The 21,199-nt window shown below is 34.6% G+C and overlaps 1 protein-coding gene across 6 annotated transcripts in view; it reads right to left on the minus strand.

Annotated features, from left to right (window-relative positions):
- Positions 1-21,199, minus strand: part of LOC114877001 (collagen alpha-1(XVIII) chain) — a 182,721-nt gene that overhangs the window by 151,552 nt on the left and 9,970 nt on the right. The window lies entirely within an intron of this gene.

Genomic DNA, 21,199 nt, shown 5'->3' on the forward strand with positions numbered 1-21,199 from the left:
ACGATAAACCATGAATTCAAATACTTCATCGTACACATTAATTTTCTTAAGAAACCTTTCAGGGAAAGGAGTTATGAACAAACAACTTTCTCGAAAGGCGTTAATTGACGGAGCTTGTTTTCCCTTTCTGGTCAAGGAAAGGCCAGACGTTACTTGCAACTAATTTTCTACCCTTTTCAGACAGCAAAGGATTCCCGTTAACGAATATTACTTGCTCGGTGGCTGTGACACATTAATCAACGAGCTACTAATCAATTTATACAAAATGATGTCTATGTACCTTGAGAAATGGAATTAGTGAAATTCAATATTTCCCTATAATCTGAAAGTTTAATTTCATTGAGATAGAATTTACAAAAACTTTAGAGATATTAGTACAACGCTTTTCTATTATTACTTTATTAACAGAAGATTTTTTAGCACTGCGAATTTAATTTAATGAAACAACTAAAATTATATTGAAAATTTCAAATAGCAAACCCATTAATTCATTAATATAAACATATAAACAACTCTCTAGAAAGGCACTTGTGTACTAATAAATAAAATACCATGTTAAAATCATTCATGATATAATAAAAAAAAGTGTAGAAACGTTCACTCCTTGGCTCGTTCGTCAAAGAAAGCATCCCTTAAAGTCTCAAAGGCATCGCCCTCCTAAGATCTTCCAACAAAGACGTAAGACACAGAGATACCTGCCCGTTCAAGTGTTAACGTTAATTAAACAAAAGGCTCGTAGAAAAGGTCTGGCTGGAATCATGTCGAGTTGTACCGAAGGGAACTGATTAAACAAAACTGACCCTTGATCCGCGTAGACATTTTGCACAATTTAATTCGTCCAACTGTGTTTGTAGTGTATGTTAAGGCAGGCCCGGGGGGCATCCTGGATGCACCCTCGACCCTCCAAAGTAGGAAGTACCGGGTGGCACACAAAAGGTGCAGCCAAGAGTCATATTGTTTATTACAGGTAGCCTGAAGGCAAGTCTGAGTGGTAGTCTCGACGTGTACTCCTTGTATTGTCTTCCGGGTCAGCCTCGAGATATCCGGGGTACCCTCTTCTTTCAGATTCATCGTTTTCGAGGATCTCTTGGGAGAAAATCTACGTTTCCATGTCAATTTCCTCTTGGAATCCGTTCAAGATGTACGGTACCTAGCACGGTTGATTTTCCTTAGGGAAATATCGCTGTAAGGGAAGGAGGACCCACCATTCGAGCGTAAAAACGTTCACTCCGGCAAATTTTGTTTAATATTTTTTAACTGTGCTTTAAATAAGAATGTATTCATTATCGAGTAAATTCATCGAAATGTAAATTTAAAGTCTTGTCACAGGGTACGATAATTACTCGGGGCAAATTGCAACGAACGGGTCAGGCCAGTGAGAGGTGATACGAAGTAATTTGTGAAACTTTAGTCGAGTTAGTAAGAGGTGAGGAAATAGGAAGGTAATAGAGAACATAGTACAGGCTTGCTCAAACTTTACCATGTAATTTCAAAGGCATAACACCAAGTGACTCGAAATATAAATTCTAGTTTGACACTCGAAACTTTTGATTCCTTTGATCTTTATATTTTCCGCTGTAAAAGTAATCCTGTTTTCGTCCTTTCGTATCCTACGTACAAGTTTTAACTCGCTGTTACAATTTTTTCTAATATCTACCTGTATGACATGGGAAATTTTTGAATTTCATTTTAGATCTTCAAAGCCTACAAATAAGTTTAACTACAGTACTCGACTCTTTTATAGTAAAAAATTTCATTTCACATCAGGATGAATGTAGGAACGAGAAGACGACATAACGATCTTGCAGAATGAAAACCGAAGTGCGACAGACGAAAAGGGGTTTGAAGGGTGACTTCTTCGAGGGGTCGCAACAATACCAGCTTCCTGGTGCCAAATATTAACTGAGAGATCGACTCCAAAGGGCTCATGGATCCGTAAAAATTATCCTTCTCCCTCGCAGGTTGGAAAGATTTTAATTTCCCTTCTAGACTCATAAAACCGTGTCGAATAAAGAGAAAAGTGTTCTCGAGTAAACAAATGTTGAAGTGTGAAAAGCATGAAAGCCTTTGCTTTTATTTCAGGACAATTAGAAAAGAAAATTTAGAAAATGCAATCCATTTTTATGTTATAATAATTTTAGAAATAGAATATTTTAAAAATTATTAAATTAGTAATTCAAAATTGCATTATTACTGTAATATTAACACTGTCAGAAATCTTCTTCAATTATATAAAATTCGAAGCATTTGAGGTGACCATCGTGATAATCAACGTGTTAAACTAATATACATAAGACACAAGTAGAACTGTATCGACAGTTTGACTCAACATACATACATATATAAGTTCAAGCAATCGTCCGTCAGGAAGTTGCCGAGATTAAAATAGTTTCACCCTTATTCATCGGGATCGAAACCGTCATATGGTTCGCTAAACCGTATTTCCTGTGCGAGCTTCACATAATTTACAAACCGCCGATCGTTGAACGCCATCCGATATCGGAATTGGATTTAACTGCTTCCGAATTTCAACTAACCGCCAAGTGGAAGAATATTATACAGAAACGTCATACATCATAAACTGCCTCATTATTATCTTTCATAATATACTCATAACAACTTGCAAATAAAAAAGTAAGCCAATTATCAATATCGCTCCTCAATTTCTTAGTATAATAGATTAATTCTAATCGTTTCTAAAGTAGATAGTATTATTATTTTTAACAAATCTAATCTATTGTTTACAAAATATTTTATCATTTCTAATGAGATAAGTATTCCTAATAATATGTATAATAGATTTCTATGGAAATTTAAACTTCAACCACATATGCTTAAACAATGAGACGAACTCGCTAAAAAAGTTTGCGATTCGCGCCGTTGTCCTGGTAGCACGTGTGAAAATTTCGAGGGTATACGGAAAGGTTGGACCACAAATGGCAACTAAATCTAGATAACGTTAAAAAGTCAGGAGTTAACTACTGCAAGCATTCGTCGACAATTTATTGCGTTTCCGTGTCTGCGGGTTCACGGACGCTGCTGGTCGCGTAACTAGTTTATTAAATATTTCATTTCAGTTCGAAAAGAAGAATTGAACTGACACAAACATAGTAATCATGCAAAATGAATAAACAAAAATGGGTGAAAATCGAAAGTGTCAACGGACGGGAAATGAAATTGGCTCAAAAAAGCGAGAAATAGAAAAGGGTGCAGGAAGGTGCAACCCTTTCATAATTCGATTCACGGTACCAACCCTTGGTTTTTTGTCTGTCTGCCTGTGTTCGATGCTGTTCTGTCGCTGTTTCGGTCACCAAAACACGATGTACAATACACGCGTGTCGCGTCAGGTTCATGATTACGATTTCGTACTCTCTCACGAGTTTATTAAATGGTTCGCTCGCTCGTGAATAATTCCGTGCAAAAGGAGAACTGGCAGGGTAACAGAAAGGGTGTAATCCGAGGGACGAATTAATCGATATTTTGCACGATACTGAATCAGGGTATATTTAGTCCTTTTCGTTCCTTTTCTTTTTCAATAATTTTCAATTATTTTAATAATTTTGTTATGGAACGAAAAGATTCGTACAACATTTATTTTATAAATACTCCAATTAAGGCAATTTACTGTGAATAATAAAAAATTAACAAAGATTTAATCACTGAATTATTCAACGGATAAATTAATTGCTTCTACTGATATTGGAGTAAGGCGAAGCTTTCCCAATAATTATGTATCTTCCAATCTATGAAGCATACGTTGTATTCGACACCGTGATGGACTGATGCGTAAACTAGTTAAGTATGGTTACAACAAAGGGGAGTAATTATTAATGCATAACAGAATCTGTAGCAGACTGCGAGTCAGCCGTTAATTATCGTTCGAATATTACGGCATAATCATTGATGAAATTTTCCAAGTTTGCTGCTATAACGCAATTAATTATTCGAATCTTAATTGATGATAGCATTATAAGATTTCTTTAAAATAATTCTCTTATACAGAGTAAACGAAAAGAGATTTAATAGTTTGAAGAAAAACAATTTTTTTTAACCAATATTTTAGAAAAATATGAAAAAAATAATAATAAAGTCTGCTTTGGAGAATACCCTTCAAACTGCTCTTTAAAAAATGATATGATAAAGTCCCTGAACTACCCCTCGGAAACTTAACGACAGCCTATTATTTCAGCGCCGAGTATCTGTGTATTTTCAGGTATCTGTCGACATTTTTGGCCACGATTATTTCTCAGAGTGATACAATCTTGGGTAAAGGAGCCCCTATAGAAATCCAAAACGTTGAAGAGCAAACTTTCGCGCTGTTATCAATCCTCCGTTAGAAAAGATCCGAGTCCCAGGGCGACAGAGTGCGTGTAATTTCGAGGGTTGTGTTTTTCTTAAGTTCCGTGGGAGCTGTCGAGAGATAACGTTTGTGTAAATATGAACGCCGTAAAGAGAATTCGTGAAAGAGGGTACGAATGAAGGTGGCAGGAATGAAAGGGAAGCCGAGAGGAGCCTTCGGTCCCGGAATAATATTGTCAGTCTTCTGACTACGATGTTACCGTCTATTATACCATGCATGTGTGTACATAACGTGCCGTTAAATAGCTACAGCTGCGTATCTTCGATAAACAGCTCACGTTTTCTGCAAATGGTGCTACTTCGATTATGTCACGTGGAACAACAGGGGTTCAAAAACATTCTGAACTGACTTCACTGAAGTTTATTCTTGAATAATGTAAATAAAATAAAATGGAATAAAAATATAGTAGGAAATTTTTGCAAAACAGTACTTATAGCACATCATTTTGAAGCTTCTTGAGTAAAACAAGGATTTATGTCTCTCTAATTCCAAGAAAAGAAATTTTTATTTATAAAACTAGTTTTGCAGAAGTGTTAGTTATTACCATAAATATTGAAATAGACGTTTCCTCTAATCATCATACTGATCCCGTACAAGTGTCTAAAATATATCAAATAAGCAAGACTCTGGAATGTACAGCACGTATCTCAATTTCAACCCAACCAAACAACCATAGCAAATGTACAGCTGGTATTCGCGTAGATTCAGAAACTTCATATCACAGAGGGTAAGAATGTATTATAACAGTTTTCTCTCTTAACAGGGTACGATGTCATTTCGGTCTCCTCACCGTGCCATTCAACGTCTCCAAGGAATCTTCGTCGTGGAAAAACAAGGGGATGACGAATGAGAGGGCGATAACAAGAATCGTGGGAGTTCATTTCCACGCTTTGGAGGATGGTTGGGTAACAAAAATTTTTTCCTCTCAATACCATAAATAATATTCCGAGTGAAATTAACCCTGCATGGTTGGAAGTGCGACTTTAGCTCACCTGGTTCGCGAAGGATTACATGTAATAAAATACAAAGAAATTACACGAGAAATTGAATAATTCAAAATTATTACAGTCTATATTTCAAATAATACCCAAAGTGTTTCAATTTTCAAAATACCCTCTACTATGAAATATATATTTATTTATACACCATACGTGCAGTGCTAAGGGAATTTACGATAAAATTTGTAGGTGAGGGAAAGAGATGGTTCGATGCAAAAAGGAATCATGTACGATTGCATATTCTCCCAGGTGTATCGAAGCTCCTTGGAATCTGTGCACGGTGCACGTCCACGGAATACGAAAGTATCAGGGTAGCCGTGTGTTTCCCCAATTCCTTTGTCAAGAAAATCGAAGAACGCGAAAAACTCGCCGGTTTCATGGGAAGTCGTGGATATTCGGTGAACGGGAGCCGAATCGCCGTCAGGTCATCGGATTTCTATTCCCGATGTGGCCCGCGGTTGCTTTTCGTCGCGGCTCGTGAAAGGAGGAAAGGAACAGCCCCAGGGATATTTGGGTATAGACGCAAGAAAATTAAACTGAGAAACGACTTCGGTAAAAAAACGAGGCGACCAGAAATAGTGCGAGTTCCTTTTGTTATTTTAATTTGGATACACCGAAGAATTCTATACTTTCTGAAATTAAGAGGGTCGTATACGGTAAATTGTTGAAAAAATCGATTTTTGTTTTTTGTATTTTTTACTTAATATCAACGTGGATATCGAAACTTCATTAAATTTTCTTTTATGTAGTCGAAAGACTTCTGAAGAATAAATCGTTAATTAATTGGTATGAAAGAAGAAATGACAGAACCGTGACAGCAATATAAACGATATTTAACTCGACAATTTCTTCAAAGCTTCTCGAGCCAATTTTCCCCTCGATTCGTTCGATTCTGACATCAAATATCTGGAAATTGCCGGTACATTTGCGTGACGCTGGGTGAGTTTCGAATAATTTAGAAGCAAGGGGACGAAATTTTCAACGATCTTAACGCGAGATGCCAGTACCGATTATTCGTTCTATCTTCTCCATTAAGAGAGATTCTCATCTCGCTTTCTCGTCTTTGCGCGGTTATTATCCTTCTGTCGGTGGATTCGGCATTATTCGTTCGTCGTTCAAGTAGAATCCCGTTAATTTCGTACGAATCGCTTTTCGTACGACTGACGTCGACAGTCGAGCCGTTTTCCATTTCGGCCGTGTGTACACAATTGACGCCCGGTGTTGAATTCATTTCCAACTTCCTCTCCTGCTTCCGAACTGATTGAGAATCGTCGCGGCAAACGAAGAAGAACGAAAATTAGAACTTCCTTTCCCGTTCGTTTTAGTATCGAGTATTCTTGTATTCCGTGTATAGATAAGAAAAGGAAATGAAGAAAAAATGAAAAAGCAGGTTTTGAAGACTTCAGCTTCTCGTCTTTAGCAATAGCTTTGGTTTAAACTGAATTTTTAACATATTTTTTAGAATAAAAGTACTAACTGTAGGCACTATAGTGCAGTTTTATTTTGTATAATTGTAATTGATTAATTAGCATTGTGATAATTAACACGTTAATTACCAGGAGGATTCTTGTTGACTGGCACGTCAATTTTTGTATAATTGAATAATTAATAAAAAACAGCTTAACATACCAAACTGGAGGTTTAAATTTAATTATTAATTAATCGTATCGTTAACAGTTTTATATTAGTGTTTTAACACAATTTGGTTTGTTAAAGGCAAAACTTAAACGTTAAATGCAAACGCTTATTGTGCGATACAGTAGTAAAGGTGCGAATAATCGGACGTAGTAGAAATAGAGATAACGAGCAGGCAGTAGAAAGAGCGAGCATAAGTCAGCCGCATTAAAAAGAGAAGATTAGTTAGTTACAGGTGAACAGTGATATAATCGCTTTGTTTCCTCGCTTCTATGGCTTTATTAAACCAACCCAATATACGGTTTCAAATTATCCTTTCCATACCAATTTCGTTTTGATATCGTACTGAAGGTATGAATGTATGCAACATACCATTCAGAGAGTATGATTCTATGTATTCAGTTAAATGAACATTTTTTTCATTCTGGTTTTTTTATTTTCAAGCTTATTTATCGTAAAACTATGAAAAGTACTTGAAATAAAAATTTGTATCCAAAGAAAAAAACAATAGGGAATAGAATAGAATAAAGTTTACAATAAACTTATTAAAATAACAGTTTTACCAAAATTTTACATAATATTTTTAAATAAATTTACCGTACAAGAAGAAAAGAAAATTTCTTAAATATGTTAAATCAACTGCTTTATGATCAGTATTAAGCCAACGAGAATTTAAATAATGATCCTGACAAAGTAGTTTAGTTTCCTAAAAAAAAATCAGTCGTAATTCATTCCTTAAATGATATCGAAGTTGGAAGGTTAATATTCCCATTAAGATTCCGGTCTTTATCATAATTTCTCAAAGTTCGATAACTTTCCCTTATCATGATTTCAGCTAGGGTTCTTACAAGACTGTCCTTTGGCTTCTCTATACGAGTTCGCACAAGAAATCAGTCTTATCTTGAGAGAATAATTTTCAAGCACAAACTTCTCGTAAAATCTTATTGCCAAGATAAAAATATCACAAAAACGAAAACTCTTTTGGTTAGCCTTAATACTACAATAGATTAAATTTTTTCTCAAGAAATTACGAGATCAAGTGTTTATAAGAGTTTAACTGTATAAGTGATTAGTTTTGGGAGTTTGAAAGGATCAGTACTGATAACCTGACAAATATGACAAATTGATATTGAAAAAAAATAATTTGGTATGTGTGGGAAGCGTGGTACATTGACTTACGATTTAAAATTAAACAGAAAATACTTAAAACTGCAATACAAGAAATCTAAATTAAAATAACAATTATTAATAATCGTTCAAGAATCGTATTTTTTATGTTCTCAGAAGAGTGCTTTGATCAATGAGGGTACCAATTCTTTGACGAGCTAGTAATCAACCATGAGTCAATCACGGATTAACTATGAGTCAAACTCAGAGACGTTGCGAGCGCAGTGATGCAAGTCAACGATCGGTGAGTCGCATGCTTTAAAGTTCCTCCGGTTCCCATCATGTCGTAGGACGAATGGTCCGAAACGACACGGGAATTGGTTGTAATTTTTATCTTTGGAGCGAGCATAGTGACCCACGAATATCACTGTATCATTTTATACAATGATATGTCGTGTGAAAATTATATCATTTTCTAAAGAGAACTTATCTTTAAAAATATATTATATTTAGAAAACGATATCAAGCTAAGAGCTACAATAGGGAGATTTATATTTCTTAATTGGAAAACAATGGTTTAAGTTGGTAAAATTATTTCCGGGATTGCAATATTGTTGTATAAAAAGTACAACTATAGTAATCTTTCAATGAGAAAAGGAACTTGTATGATTTTTGACTAATCACAAATGTTATTAAAATTGTACTTTATCTCGAAAATAATTGGGTTGGTGGATGTGGCGGCCCTTACAGCGTATTTTAGGCTTAGCATTTGTATTTAGCTCTTCCTTTTTATTCCTCGTGAATATTTGTATGTATTAGGTAACGTTGTATCATGTCAGGTGGAATTAAAGGTGTTGGATGCAACACGTTTTCCCTATCGCAACGAGAGAATTGGTGGCACGGTGTTCGTCTGGCCCGTAATTTTTCGGTTTCATTTGGCTGGCCTCCAAACGGCTGCATATTGTGTCAGCTGAATTCTCTCTTCAGACGCGCGGGAAATTGCTTGGCCGGAAACGGCCGCAGGGAAACACTATTGTCCCGTAGAACGCGACGCCGGAAAATCGTTTTAATTGGTGCTGTGTAACACCAGGAAATTAGCCAGCTACCGCGATACACCCTTCACGGTTAATTTGCGACTCGATAACGATCATCGAATTTCCCTTTTCAACAACGGATTAAAACAAATTTCGACGAGCAACATACGTATTGAAATATTTCTGGGAGACAATGGTGGTTTGGTTTATAACAACGGAACCGGATGGAATAATTTAATTAATTCTTGGGAAACGATACGTTGGGAGTGGATTAATTTGCAAGCTGTCTGTTGTGAGTTAAGCACTGGGAATTTGTAGAGTTTCCTTGTGCGACCGTAAATCCTTTATACCGTAAGGATCATAGAAATGTATGAGTTAATTTTAGCTACTGTCGTTGCATCCTTTGAACGCATAAAATCATAAATTTAACGTTATATGTACTGCAAAGACGTTCAATTAAAGGTACATTTGAGTAATTATACTGCTTTTCTATCATATATGGTTTAATCATTAATAAAGAATATTATAGAGCATACAAATAATAGAACAACCACTTTTCTAACGAATCCATGCCAATTCCATGCCAAATATTTTAATATTTATATAAATGCATTGAATCATCACAATAATTTACACATGTAATCTTATTTTATTTTTATTCATTATTCAGCATTATATTGTGCTTGATAGGATAGAAACTCTACAAGCGGATCTCACTCCGGCGATTATGCTTTTTATAGCAAGGAAGTAAAATACTCTTCACCTTTCACCTTACTTTTTCACATTTATCTCTGGCGAGTGTAAGTAGGTCCGCCAACGTGGTAATATACGAGATCGTGCATATTCGTATTTACGAGAGTGTATATGTGTACGGGACAATATTAGATCGTGCAGCTGCAACTGTGACATAAAGTCCTAGAGGATAAGTAGCTGTCGGAAGCTAAGCAGAAGGAAGCTGCCGCTCCAAGCAAAAGAAAACGAGTGCAACGATGGAATACATTTGCAAAAAAAAGGATCACTTGGGAAGGCGTAATTCGTGAGAGAGGGAAACATCTTGAGCAGTAATACGAACGAGAGGAATTTCTCATGGAAGAACTAGCTTTAATATAGCACCTGAGTCTTCTAACATTTTTTAAAAGATATTGTGAAACGCTGTCATATAATAATAGCATCAATATTACTCACAATAAAATTAACTAAAAAATTATATAATTTATGGCAAAATGAATATAAATAATAATAACGAGTGACAATTGTTTTTGTTTTTCTTTTAGAGTAAATTAATATCATCTTCTAAAGAGCAGAAACTGGCTTTGTATAATGTGTTAAAAAGTAGTTTATCTTTTAATTTTTATAAATTAAAAATGTTCGTGGGGAAACGTTAACTATTCCTGCAAAAACAATACTAAAAGCTTGGCCAAGGATCTCCTTAACACCTAAAACGCCACGTTCAAAGTAGCAAAACACATCTGGGCGTAGGAGTATCCTACTGGCTGCGTTCTGCACACAATGAAGTGTTATTACACGGCTTAGCTGGAAGTGTAGCCAGAAATCTCAAAGGGTAGATGGTTGGTGGAAACCAGAAACCAAAAGCTGAATGAAAATCGCAACAAAAAGGAATCATGGAAGCATAGAAAATTGGACGATGACGAAGTCGCAAAGAGCAAAAAGTAAGAAATAGAAAGATATAAGAATAAAAGAGTTCAAAATATAATAAAGTTAAAATTAATTATGCTAATAGAAAATAATCCTTGCCAAAAAACGAAACAACTTCAAATTAGATTTTCTTTGAATTACTAAAGGAGCAATGCAACTACGAAGTACTTTGACAGAATTGGAATCCACGAGAGAAGTATCGGTATAAACCAAACAGTGAAACAGACAGAAGAAGGAACTCGAAGGAAGGTTATAGGAATGTGAATGAAAAGGGTTGGAAAAGGAAGAGGTGAATTTTGTGGTGGTAGTATGCAGGCACCCAAAGCAAACAGGTACCATCTCGTTCGTTGGGAGACAGACACTACATACAGAGAGCTTCGTCTTCTGAGGATGGGAGCGCAGGATGTTTGCTCGGTTGGCAGCATGGAAAAGTGGATTTCCTGGGGCATGTAGCCTCGCATCCCGTAAAAACGCTCTCCGCGCTTGTACCTGTCCCCGATTCGTTCTAAAGACGAACGAGTGTGTTCTATAAATGTTTCGGGGTAACGTTTGTTTTTAGGACGACGACTTAATCCGTTTTAGGGGCAACGGGATTTTCGAACTACCATTCTGTCCAGCATTTTGACGATATTTCTTTTATGTACATATATATATATGTATATTGACAAGAGATCTTAATCTCAGATTTTCAATTTATCTCATCCAATTTGCTTTAGTTTGGAAATATTACGATTTTCCATCAAGTATTTTCTTTCGAAACAAATTCTTTGGCAAAAATTAATCTTCTCTTTCAATTTGCTTTTCTATCATCTGCTCTACCATTGTATCCAATTCTTTTCAAAACTCGATATACGATATCAGGATGTATTTTTCTTCGCAGATTCATGAAATAACTCAGTTGTTAATTTAGGACAGAAAATCTTGGGTTTCTTTTCAGTTTATTTAATAATTTTTCATTCGCCTTCTGAATTCAGTAATTTTAGGTACTGAGATATGGATCTATAATCAATCGAATGACAAAATTGTTTCGAAATGTTCATTATGAGAATAAAAATTTTAATTTACTCGACGACTATTTAAATTCTTAATTTTTATAATGAATACAATAAAATATTGTAACTCTGCAGCCAAATTTTATCCAAAAATGTGTGTCACACGGTGTGAAAATAAGTGGGCAAAGTTTCTCATAATGAAGACAACTCTTTACGACGTTGAGCGAGGAATAAAAGGTAATCAAAATAAATGAGCTTGCTTCCCTTATTTACTTCCACCTTTCTACCTTCTGAGTAAATGAAATAGCAATTACATCTCTAACAAACTTTAAAAAAATTAACTAATTATAATTATATTTCTTCGATAATAACTGTATATAGTTGAAAAATTGATTAGTATAATTTTATACTTGATTGAATGTCGTCCTTTTTCGTCGTCCCTATTTTTTCTCATTTCTTTTACCGGTATTCTCGATTCGCGTTCAAGAAACCTGTTTCCGTGGCAGCCACCAAAAAAAGAAGAAATATTCATCGGGCGAAGAAAGACGTTTAAATATTTCTGAGATAGGTACGACGACCGTGCAATATGCAAAAGCAAAAATGGAAGGTGAGAAATGAAAGACTGTCTCTGATATAACACGTGGAAAACGTTAAATAATAATTTGAGAAAACATGTTATCAACCATTATCTAACACGTTATCAATCATTATCTAACACTAGATTTACTGAAATTTTACCAAGACACGTGTAACAAAAAAAATTATTAAATTATCAAAATTTTAAGTTCCTGTGGCTATTTTCATTGCAATATCAAACCTCCTTAAGAAATATAAAAATATGCTACTGCTGAATGTATCTATTCTATGATTTGTATTTTTTCTTTGTTATACATGGTTTCCTTCGTTTTGTCAGTATTTAAAAATCCTAAATGGACGATCAAAATGTGCAGATATTCGACGGAAAAAAGCGTTCATCTCGACATCAATGGACTAACCAATGAAACGACGTCGAATAAAAGCGGACAGGTGGCCACCCTAAGGGCTTCAGATAAGCTCTGGATCAGGTTTATGGTGCTGACCAGGCAGATACATTTCAAGCAAAATGAACTTCTTGAAACTTGTCCCTTTCTTTTTTACCTGCCTTTCGGGTGGACCACACGTATTCGGTTCTCGGCCTCAGCGAATAATGTTTGCCTTCGAATAATCGAATAATTATTCTAAAAGCTATCCCTTCTTCTTGTTTTTTAAGATTATGCAATATATTATATCTCGCTCTAATTTATCATTAATTTAATTTGTGTAAAAAAATATGGATAAATTTGTAATTATTACTTGATGTATTTTTTTATGTTTTCTAATATCCTATTAAAATTCATTGAATTATTAAAAATTATCAAAAATAATCGGTTCAAATATGTCAAAAGAAATTCCTACAGAATACAAGTAACAAGAAAATCGGTTAAAGAGATACACTTAAACGTTTGTCAACAGATCGTCAGGCAATTTAGAAGACTACAACACATTCCTCTGTATCGTCCCGAGTGGCTGATAACAATTTGCATCGGTAATATCCCTGACTGGGAACGGGAGTTCAAAGTTTGCCCCACAAGAGGCAAAGATAAACAGTGTTCCCCTGTGAGTAAAGCGAACGGTGAAAATGCACTTTGCAACGATGAAAAATAATCATTTGTCAAGGAATATTTCATGAAACAAACATACTTAACATTGCTTTCTCATTCGACGTAAAGGACCTCGGTAAAAATTGGAAAATCTATATCTCCAAAACTAATAAGAGACTTTTCGATTTTATCTTTTACAGAAATATTAATTTCTAATCAACGACTGGTAGACACAAAATTATTGAGGTGAACACTGAATAGTTATTGCCATAATAAATCGAATTAGAACTTTTTATTCAGATTTGCAAATTTTTCATTTTTCATAGAAGAGTGTCTACCCCACGTGTCACCCACATATGGATAATATAGTAGTCATAAGAATTTATGAAAAAGATATTCTGGTCAGGTGAATATCAAAGGTAATAATCAGGGCTTATGAAGCATAGCACATGTTCATTGAACAACATCCGGGGTTGGATTTTGAGTGTGAAGCACAGGAACGTACAGAGGATGAAACCGACAGGGAGACGTATGAAGCACGTTGAAGCACCCACCATCTCCGTATGTACTACATACGTACAGCACCGGCACTGTTTTGTTTACGATGCTTTTGTTCCGGGTGAAGAGTAACTACTATTCGTTACCAGGTGCTCGTCACCTGAGAGTTTCATTCCGCAGGTGAGAAAGCACTCCTCGTTCCGGCTTCTTCGCGAATTTCCTTTCTCTGCCTCTCTGTCTTCCTTTGCTTCTTCCGGGTGGACCGACAAATTTTAATAAAGTCGACTTATTCCCGAGCGTGTGCCTTCTGTTGGGTTCATTCAACCCATTCTATGCTCTTCAGAACTCGACTCAAAGAACTTTGCGATGCCGCGTGTCACTTGATATCGTAATATTATGTCTTTGAGGCGAATCAAACATACGATATCTTTCGACCATTATTCAGTATATATTGCATCCCTAATTTAATAAATATGAAATAAAATTGAAAAATGAAAAAATTATTGATTCGAATTGAGCTTATTTCGACTGAAAATTATTATTTATTGAATTTCAATAAAGCCAAGGCAGCTTGATACCTTCAGAGAGTGAAAGAAGCAAAAGTCACGAATTTAGTAGTCAATTTAATACACTTTCAAACAATATTTTTGAAAAATATTTTGTTTGAAATGTATTTATTTTTTGGTCATCGATCGATGGAATGAAAACCCTAAAGGGATGAAAATACCCGCTGAAATTACTCGTACATACATATCTACAGCTAAAAATTTATGTTGATCTACTAAATCGTCAAATATTACCTCTTGCTTCGTTTCAATTTCCGCATACTCCATCTCTATATATCTATCAGCTGTAAAATACTTTATGGGAGTTCAATTTTTTGTTCACACTCATAAACATTTTATGAGCATTACACTCACTTGCCCCTCTCATTATATATCTCATTACAGATATTTATGTAACATACACAATTTCGTAACTAGAATTTAATAAACACAAGAAATATAATAAAGTTCGGTAATTTTTAAAAATTACAAATTGCTTTGAATAATTAGAAATAATGTAGGTGTTTAAGTCTCGCATTACCTGAGTTTTCAGTTTCATTCTAAAACGCGAAAATGTTCACGCGACAGTTAAAAGATATCGTCTACCTAAGAAGTATCAAGCTAATATTTCAAAGTGTCGTGTCTCCAAATTTAAAATAATCTGCCGCAATAGCAGAGGCTAATGAAGAATTAAATACCACTGCAGCAGCAGCGAAATACCGCATAAGCGTGTTCCACATACGAGCCACGCTTTAATCTTCATTATTATTCGCATTTTCGGAGTATCGCGTGCGTTTCAACCATGGAAAGATACGTTCTGGTCCAAGCTGCGAGCCATGCTATCAAGCTGCCTTGGCTTTTCGCGACGAAAATTAATAAATACCGGAATTTCAGCCGGTAAAATCGGATTAAAGCTCCGTCGCGCGAGAACGAAATCCGCCGGAAAGAAGAAAAAAGAAATAATAGAGGACCATGACTAAAACGGGTGGCTGTTGCGGGCTAAACGAAAAGTAGCTGCGACTGGAAAAGGCAACTTTACGCTTGAGCTTTGGCACTTAAAAGCATTTGGTATTGAAAGCTGCCACGCAACTTAGCTTTATTGAACTTCCTTGTACATTGAAGGTAGAAAAATGAGCAAAGAATGAAGAATCGAATAAGAAGAAGCTAAAGAAGGTGAAGGTAATCATCAATGTCTTTCTCTGAGTAAGAATGGTACACTCGCGATCAAAGTAGGCTTCCCAAAAGGAAAATTTATAATTTTCGAAATCCTTTTTTTGTTTTTTTTTTTTCTATGAAACTAAAAATAAATTCAATTTAAACTTTCCTCGTTTTTTCGCTCAAATAGAAAATCACAAAACAAAAGGTAGCAGAGAAATTCTTGAAACGATAGAAAATAAAGAGACCACAAGAGAAAATGGACGATCGTCTAATTGTAAGCTTGATAGACGAATACTACTGAAAATGGTCCCAACTACTACCGAACGACAGGATGTGGGAAGAAGAGGACGAAAACGGATATAAACGCGAAGAAAATGGTGGGAGAGAAGCAACGGGCAATGTGTTTCATTTCGCACGAGATATTTCGCGAGTATCCACGACTGTTTTACGAGCACACTCGTCCGAAAACGAGACCGCTTTTTTTTCCTAACAACCCCTTTTACACCCCTCTGTGACTCTCGTTGGTTCGTTTGCACTTTTTTTCGTTCTCCAGTAAACCCTTTGAGCCGGAATTGCCAAGAATTTAATATCGCCCATGATAATCGTGGTGGAACATGATTATCTACTTTAACGCATGATTTATGCGAAAATTGAAATTTTTTGTTCCTTAGAACCTTTATGCTATTTATTTCAATATATTCGAAATTTTAGTGTAACAAATGAATTTAGTTATTACATTTTCTATCCTCAATTATATTAATTGAAAATAAATAACGCAATAGTAATAAAATTAGCAAATAAAAAATAAATGATAGTAAAAAATTAAATTTATTTATCTAATGTCAGAGCATTAGTAAATTTGATAAGAGTTAAAGTTACTTTAAAATGATTTTGTCACTAATATGAAAATCGATTAATGTAATTAATTCTCATTAATAATTATTGTTGCATACCAAATCCTAGATCATAGAAGGACTTTGACAAATTTATGTATCTCAACGTTGTTACATCCTGACATTGACTAAACGTTAATTTCCCTCTGGCATCAACGCTGGCCTCCTATTAACGCGTAAATTTATTCAACCACGTATGTTGCACAGACTGCAATAATCTACACATCACGCGCCAATTAATCTTGCGTGAGTGATGCGCAAGATACGTATTCACAGTTAGAAACATCTCAATCAGTCCAAAGTGTTAGATGATAAGCCACGATTAGCCACGTCGGTGTTAACTTTTATTAAAAAATTATTATAATAAATTATAATGAAATAAATAATTTCAATGATCTGACATTATTACAATGAATTCTATTCAATGACTGTCAGTTACAATATCAAACTGTTTTACTAAAGAGAAACCGCAGTGTGTCATAATTTTTGTGCCTATTAAAATGCAACAGGAATCCGCGAGAGGAATCGATTATCCAACACACACCGCATGTAAATCCAGCTTAAACCACGACCGAACGATGAGTCATGCCAAATTATTGAACCCCCAGCACGATTACGGAGTATGCAAGTTTCGATCGACGCCCACATCCGGCGTACATAAAAAAAGGAAAGAAATTCAAACCATTTCGTGGCCAAGTCATAAACGTTTCATCGTGCCGCCTTTACGCGACACTTCTCCTCCCTCCCATGTTCTTATTTTTAGTTAGAATTCTGAGCAACGTTCTTTCAACATCATCTCATACATTAATTAACACTGACAGTTTTTGTCCTCCACGAGGGGAACAAAAATACCATCATTTTACTGGAACGCGACTGATTCTGATCTAGCAGAAACAAAATTATCTCCCTTGTCTCTAAAAATATTATTACATGATGTAACATCATGTATTGGCAAATGTGGGAGATGAGGATTTTGTAAAAGCCATGTCAAAAATAAGTGTTGAAATTTATGGTGTTTTATGTTCAGAAAATAGATTCTGAGAAGATAAATATTTGTTTGGGTGGTACTTAAACCCATAATTAATAATTCAAAAAAGAAATTAGGGTTGGGGCAAAGATTTCTTAAGCTACCAATTAGAAGATATTGCAAATATGTTATTTTTCTCATATAGGAAATTTTCAAAAAATTATTTACTTCCCCAAATACCACTTACAATTTAAAAATTAGTAATTTTATAATGTATGTTAAATGAAACTTCCAAATATAATTTTATCAACAGTCTTCTCTTAGATATAACGAAAAATATAAAATTTCAAGGATTATGATCAAAATCCCTGAAGACTTTTAAAATGATCCGATAAAATTGATCAAAGCATCATCGATCCTGAGGAATCATATTTCCTGAGCATTATTTTCGTGCATCCTCGGATATTCCCCTTTCAACAGGGAAAACAAACTATCCTCGGTAGCTCGTTTCAGATTTTTAACCGGTCCTTCCTCTGCTCATAAATTTTAATCGAGTCGACGTCTCATCTGTTTTTTAAAGAATTACACTATCAGCCGGCTCTGGTGCACCTCCCCAGCTTCTGGCATTCCTCCATTTTCCATAACATTAAGCTCAATATTCCTTCCCCATTCGATTCACATTTTCCATTCTTCCTAATTTTTATAAATTTCCAAATCTTTTTGAATTGAAATGATCATAAAAAAAATGTTCTGTTATATATTTTCAGACAATATCTCATCAGCAGAAAAGGTACAAATTGCCTCGCACGCTTTTAATGGGACTTTTCCTGCTAAACTTCGCTCAGGGTAGAGTAGCTGAGAACTGGAGCGAGTTTCGTAAGTTTTAGGAAATATCTATAGAATAATGTTAGCAGATTTTAATGGAAGAAAGTCTTTACCATAACATGTAAAAGTTTCCAAGGTAAAACTCCTCTTAAAAGTTGAAATAAAAAGAAACAAGAAGCTGAAGAACTTTTCCTAACACCTAATAAAATGTGAAAAAGGTCGGGGGTCGAAAGAAGCAAATATTCAAAGGAAATGTGTACTGATTTTTGTATTTGCGATCAAGACTAGAGAAGCACTGACTTAAAGCTTATGATTTAGTGGACGGTTTTATATTTGCAAAAGAAAGAAGGTTAACTTAAAAATTCTTCCACAAAAAATTATGAAATTCTATTCCTTATAAAAAATTGCTGTAAAAAATATGAATACATTTCAGAAATCTATCATGGTAAATTTAATCAGTTATTAAGAAGAATATTAATTGTCTTTATGCTAAACTTCTGTAGTCAATTGGTGACTGTAAAATGGCAGTAATGTATTCGACTGTATGCTAATCAATCAAACTCTCACAGCTATAAATCAGTCTCAATAATATTCCTACAAAGATCTATCTACTTCGTACATACACTGTTTCGTTGAAATGTTCATTCGAAACATAATTAAATCAATGCTAACAGATTTCTGTGTCCAATTCCTGAATCTCATTGACATACTTCTTTTTATTTTATTATAGAAACAATTTTAAAGAAAGATAAACGAAACACTAATGAATAGATATACGACTTTTGATTCTTTTCAAGACTTACACTTCTATTTTGTTTCTATTAAATTCTTTCTATCTTACACAAACATTACTCTTAGCTATAGAACGTGTAGACAAGAAGATTGCTCTACTTGTCTTATCTTGTCTTGTCTGGTCTTGCTGAACACAACATAGCTGGACACTTAGAATTTTATTCATTTTGTTAAAGTATAGATAGCAAATTCTATTTTGTTTCAAAAAGACTAACAACTGAACATAGAATACAAAATACTATACTTCAGTGAATGAAGTCAAAATTTGGAAAAAATATTTTCTAATATTAATTTTTGAAGCAACTGTTTACTGAAAATTTTCATTTTCTACCTCTAACAACGTCTTCAAACCTCACATAGAAGAACATACTAAACTAAAATGATGTTCAAAATGAGTGCTTTTGATGGAGGCAAATTGTTTCTAACAACAATTAGGAACAAAAAGTTCCTCTATATTCCTTTACCAACTTCGTCCTTTTACGATATCCTTCATGAATTTACTGTTGCGATGGAATCTGCATGCTAATTTAATTCAACTTGTATTACAGTGCAAAAAGGAAAGTTTCAAAGTAACATTGTGCTTAGACAATCACGATTACAACTATCAATTCAGATTGGAACAAAAAAGAAATTAATGTTTAGATAGCAATCGTGCCTGACCAATGGAGTACCATTGAATATTGAGAACGTAGCCGGGCAAAAAGTAACCGTTCACCGTGGAAAGTGGAAGAACCATGGCGGATACAAATGAGGCTATGGGGATGAGAGTTATCTCGCATCCTACGGGAGCTATTCGTCCCTTTCCACCTCGTTTTCCTATGCTATAACCCCGCACAGTCGACCTACCCTCTTTGCATCCGCCCCTGATAAGAGAGCCAACTGAATCTTCCGGACTTCCGGATAACGCTATGTTTCTTACGTTCGTGATCGTGGATTATCGATTTCGAATTGTCTTCGGGATTCAAGAAAGACGAATCGAGCACCTCTGCGAAATAAGGGCATATCTACTGAAATCGTATTTTCAGATATTTAAAGTTGAACGCTCCTTTCATCTATAAAGACGTAATATTGATGAAATGCTGACAAAATCATATTGTACATGATATGAAAATATAACAAGATCTTATAAAGGAGACAATAACTATTGTATATACCTAATATATAAAAGATAATAAATTCTTTGAATTATTTCATCAGAGACACCCTTAACACGACTAATCAGAATAATACGGAGGATAGGAAATGAGATGAGAGTCTGTATAAAAACGATTTGTTCGAATGAAATATCTGCTGAATCTGAGAAGCGACCCTTCAGGTTATGAAATTCGTAAAAGCAGGAAATAAAGATATGCTGATGATCATAAACCCATTTCAAGATATTAGGGACTTTGTAATCGCGGCGCCAAGAAGATTTTTATTAAAATCCTCCTTCAAGAATTCTCCCTCTCTGTCTCTTTTTAAACGCTGTTTCCGATATTACTTCACTAATGAAAAATAAAAAAAAAGGGGAAGAATTATTCAGAGGCACGAAATTATAAGAATTTTATGTTTACATAGCGTAGCTTATTGTAGAAAGAAATGAATACCATTTAAAACTGTATTCCTTTACATTTTTTTACTCTTCGTAATAAAAATTTTTATTAAACATTGTCCACGATCTCAGTAAAATTCTTATCATATTGCAGAAATGATTTACATAACATCTGCTCAAGCTTAAAGAAACTTCCCCGTCTTATGATATCATAAAGAAATAAAATATTTGATAATGTATGAAACAAAAATGTTTCCATTAACTTTTTCGTACGATTGCTCTCATAAAGTTTTGTACAATTTCATTTATTACAGACATAAAAATTCTTGAAAAAATGGTGCAGTTTGAATTTATTGTTAAAATAGCATGTTAAAGAAGGATATTACATTATCCATCTCATACTCGTCAAGTAAAATCGTAAAGTTTCAAGAAATAAGGAAAGTAGACGAGCATAACATGAGTTTACTACTTGCACTAGTAACTCTGTGTTACAGTTTTACAACCACTGTATATAAATGCTGTTTGAAAAATTTTACATGCTATATATTCTTTTTACAATATTTTTCTAATTAATAATTTATATTTTCTG

The sequence above is a fragment of the Osmia bicornis genome, chromosome 11, assembly GCF_907164935.1.
Source record: "Osmia bicornis bicornis chromosome 11, iOsmBic2.1, whole genome shotgun sequence".
NCBI classification, from domain to species: Eukaryota; Metazoa; Arthropoda; class Insecta; order Hymenoptera; family Megachilidae; genus Osmia; species Osmia bicornis.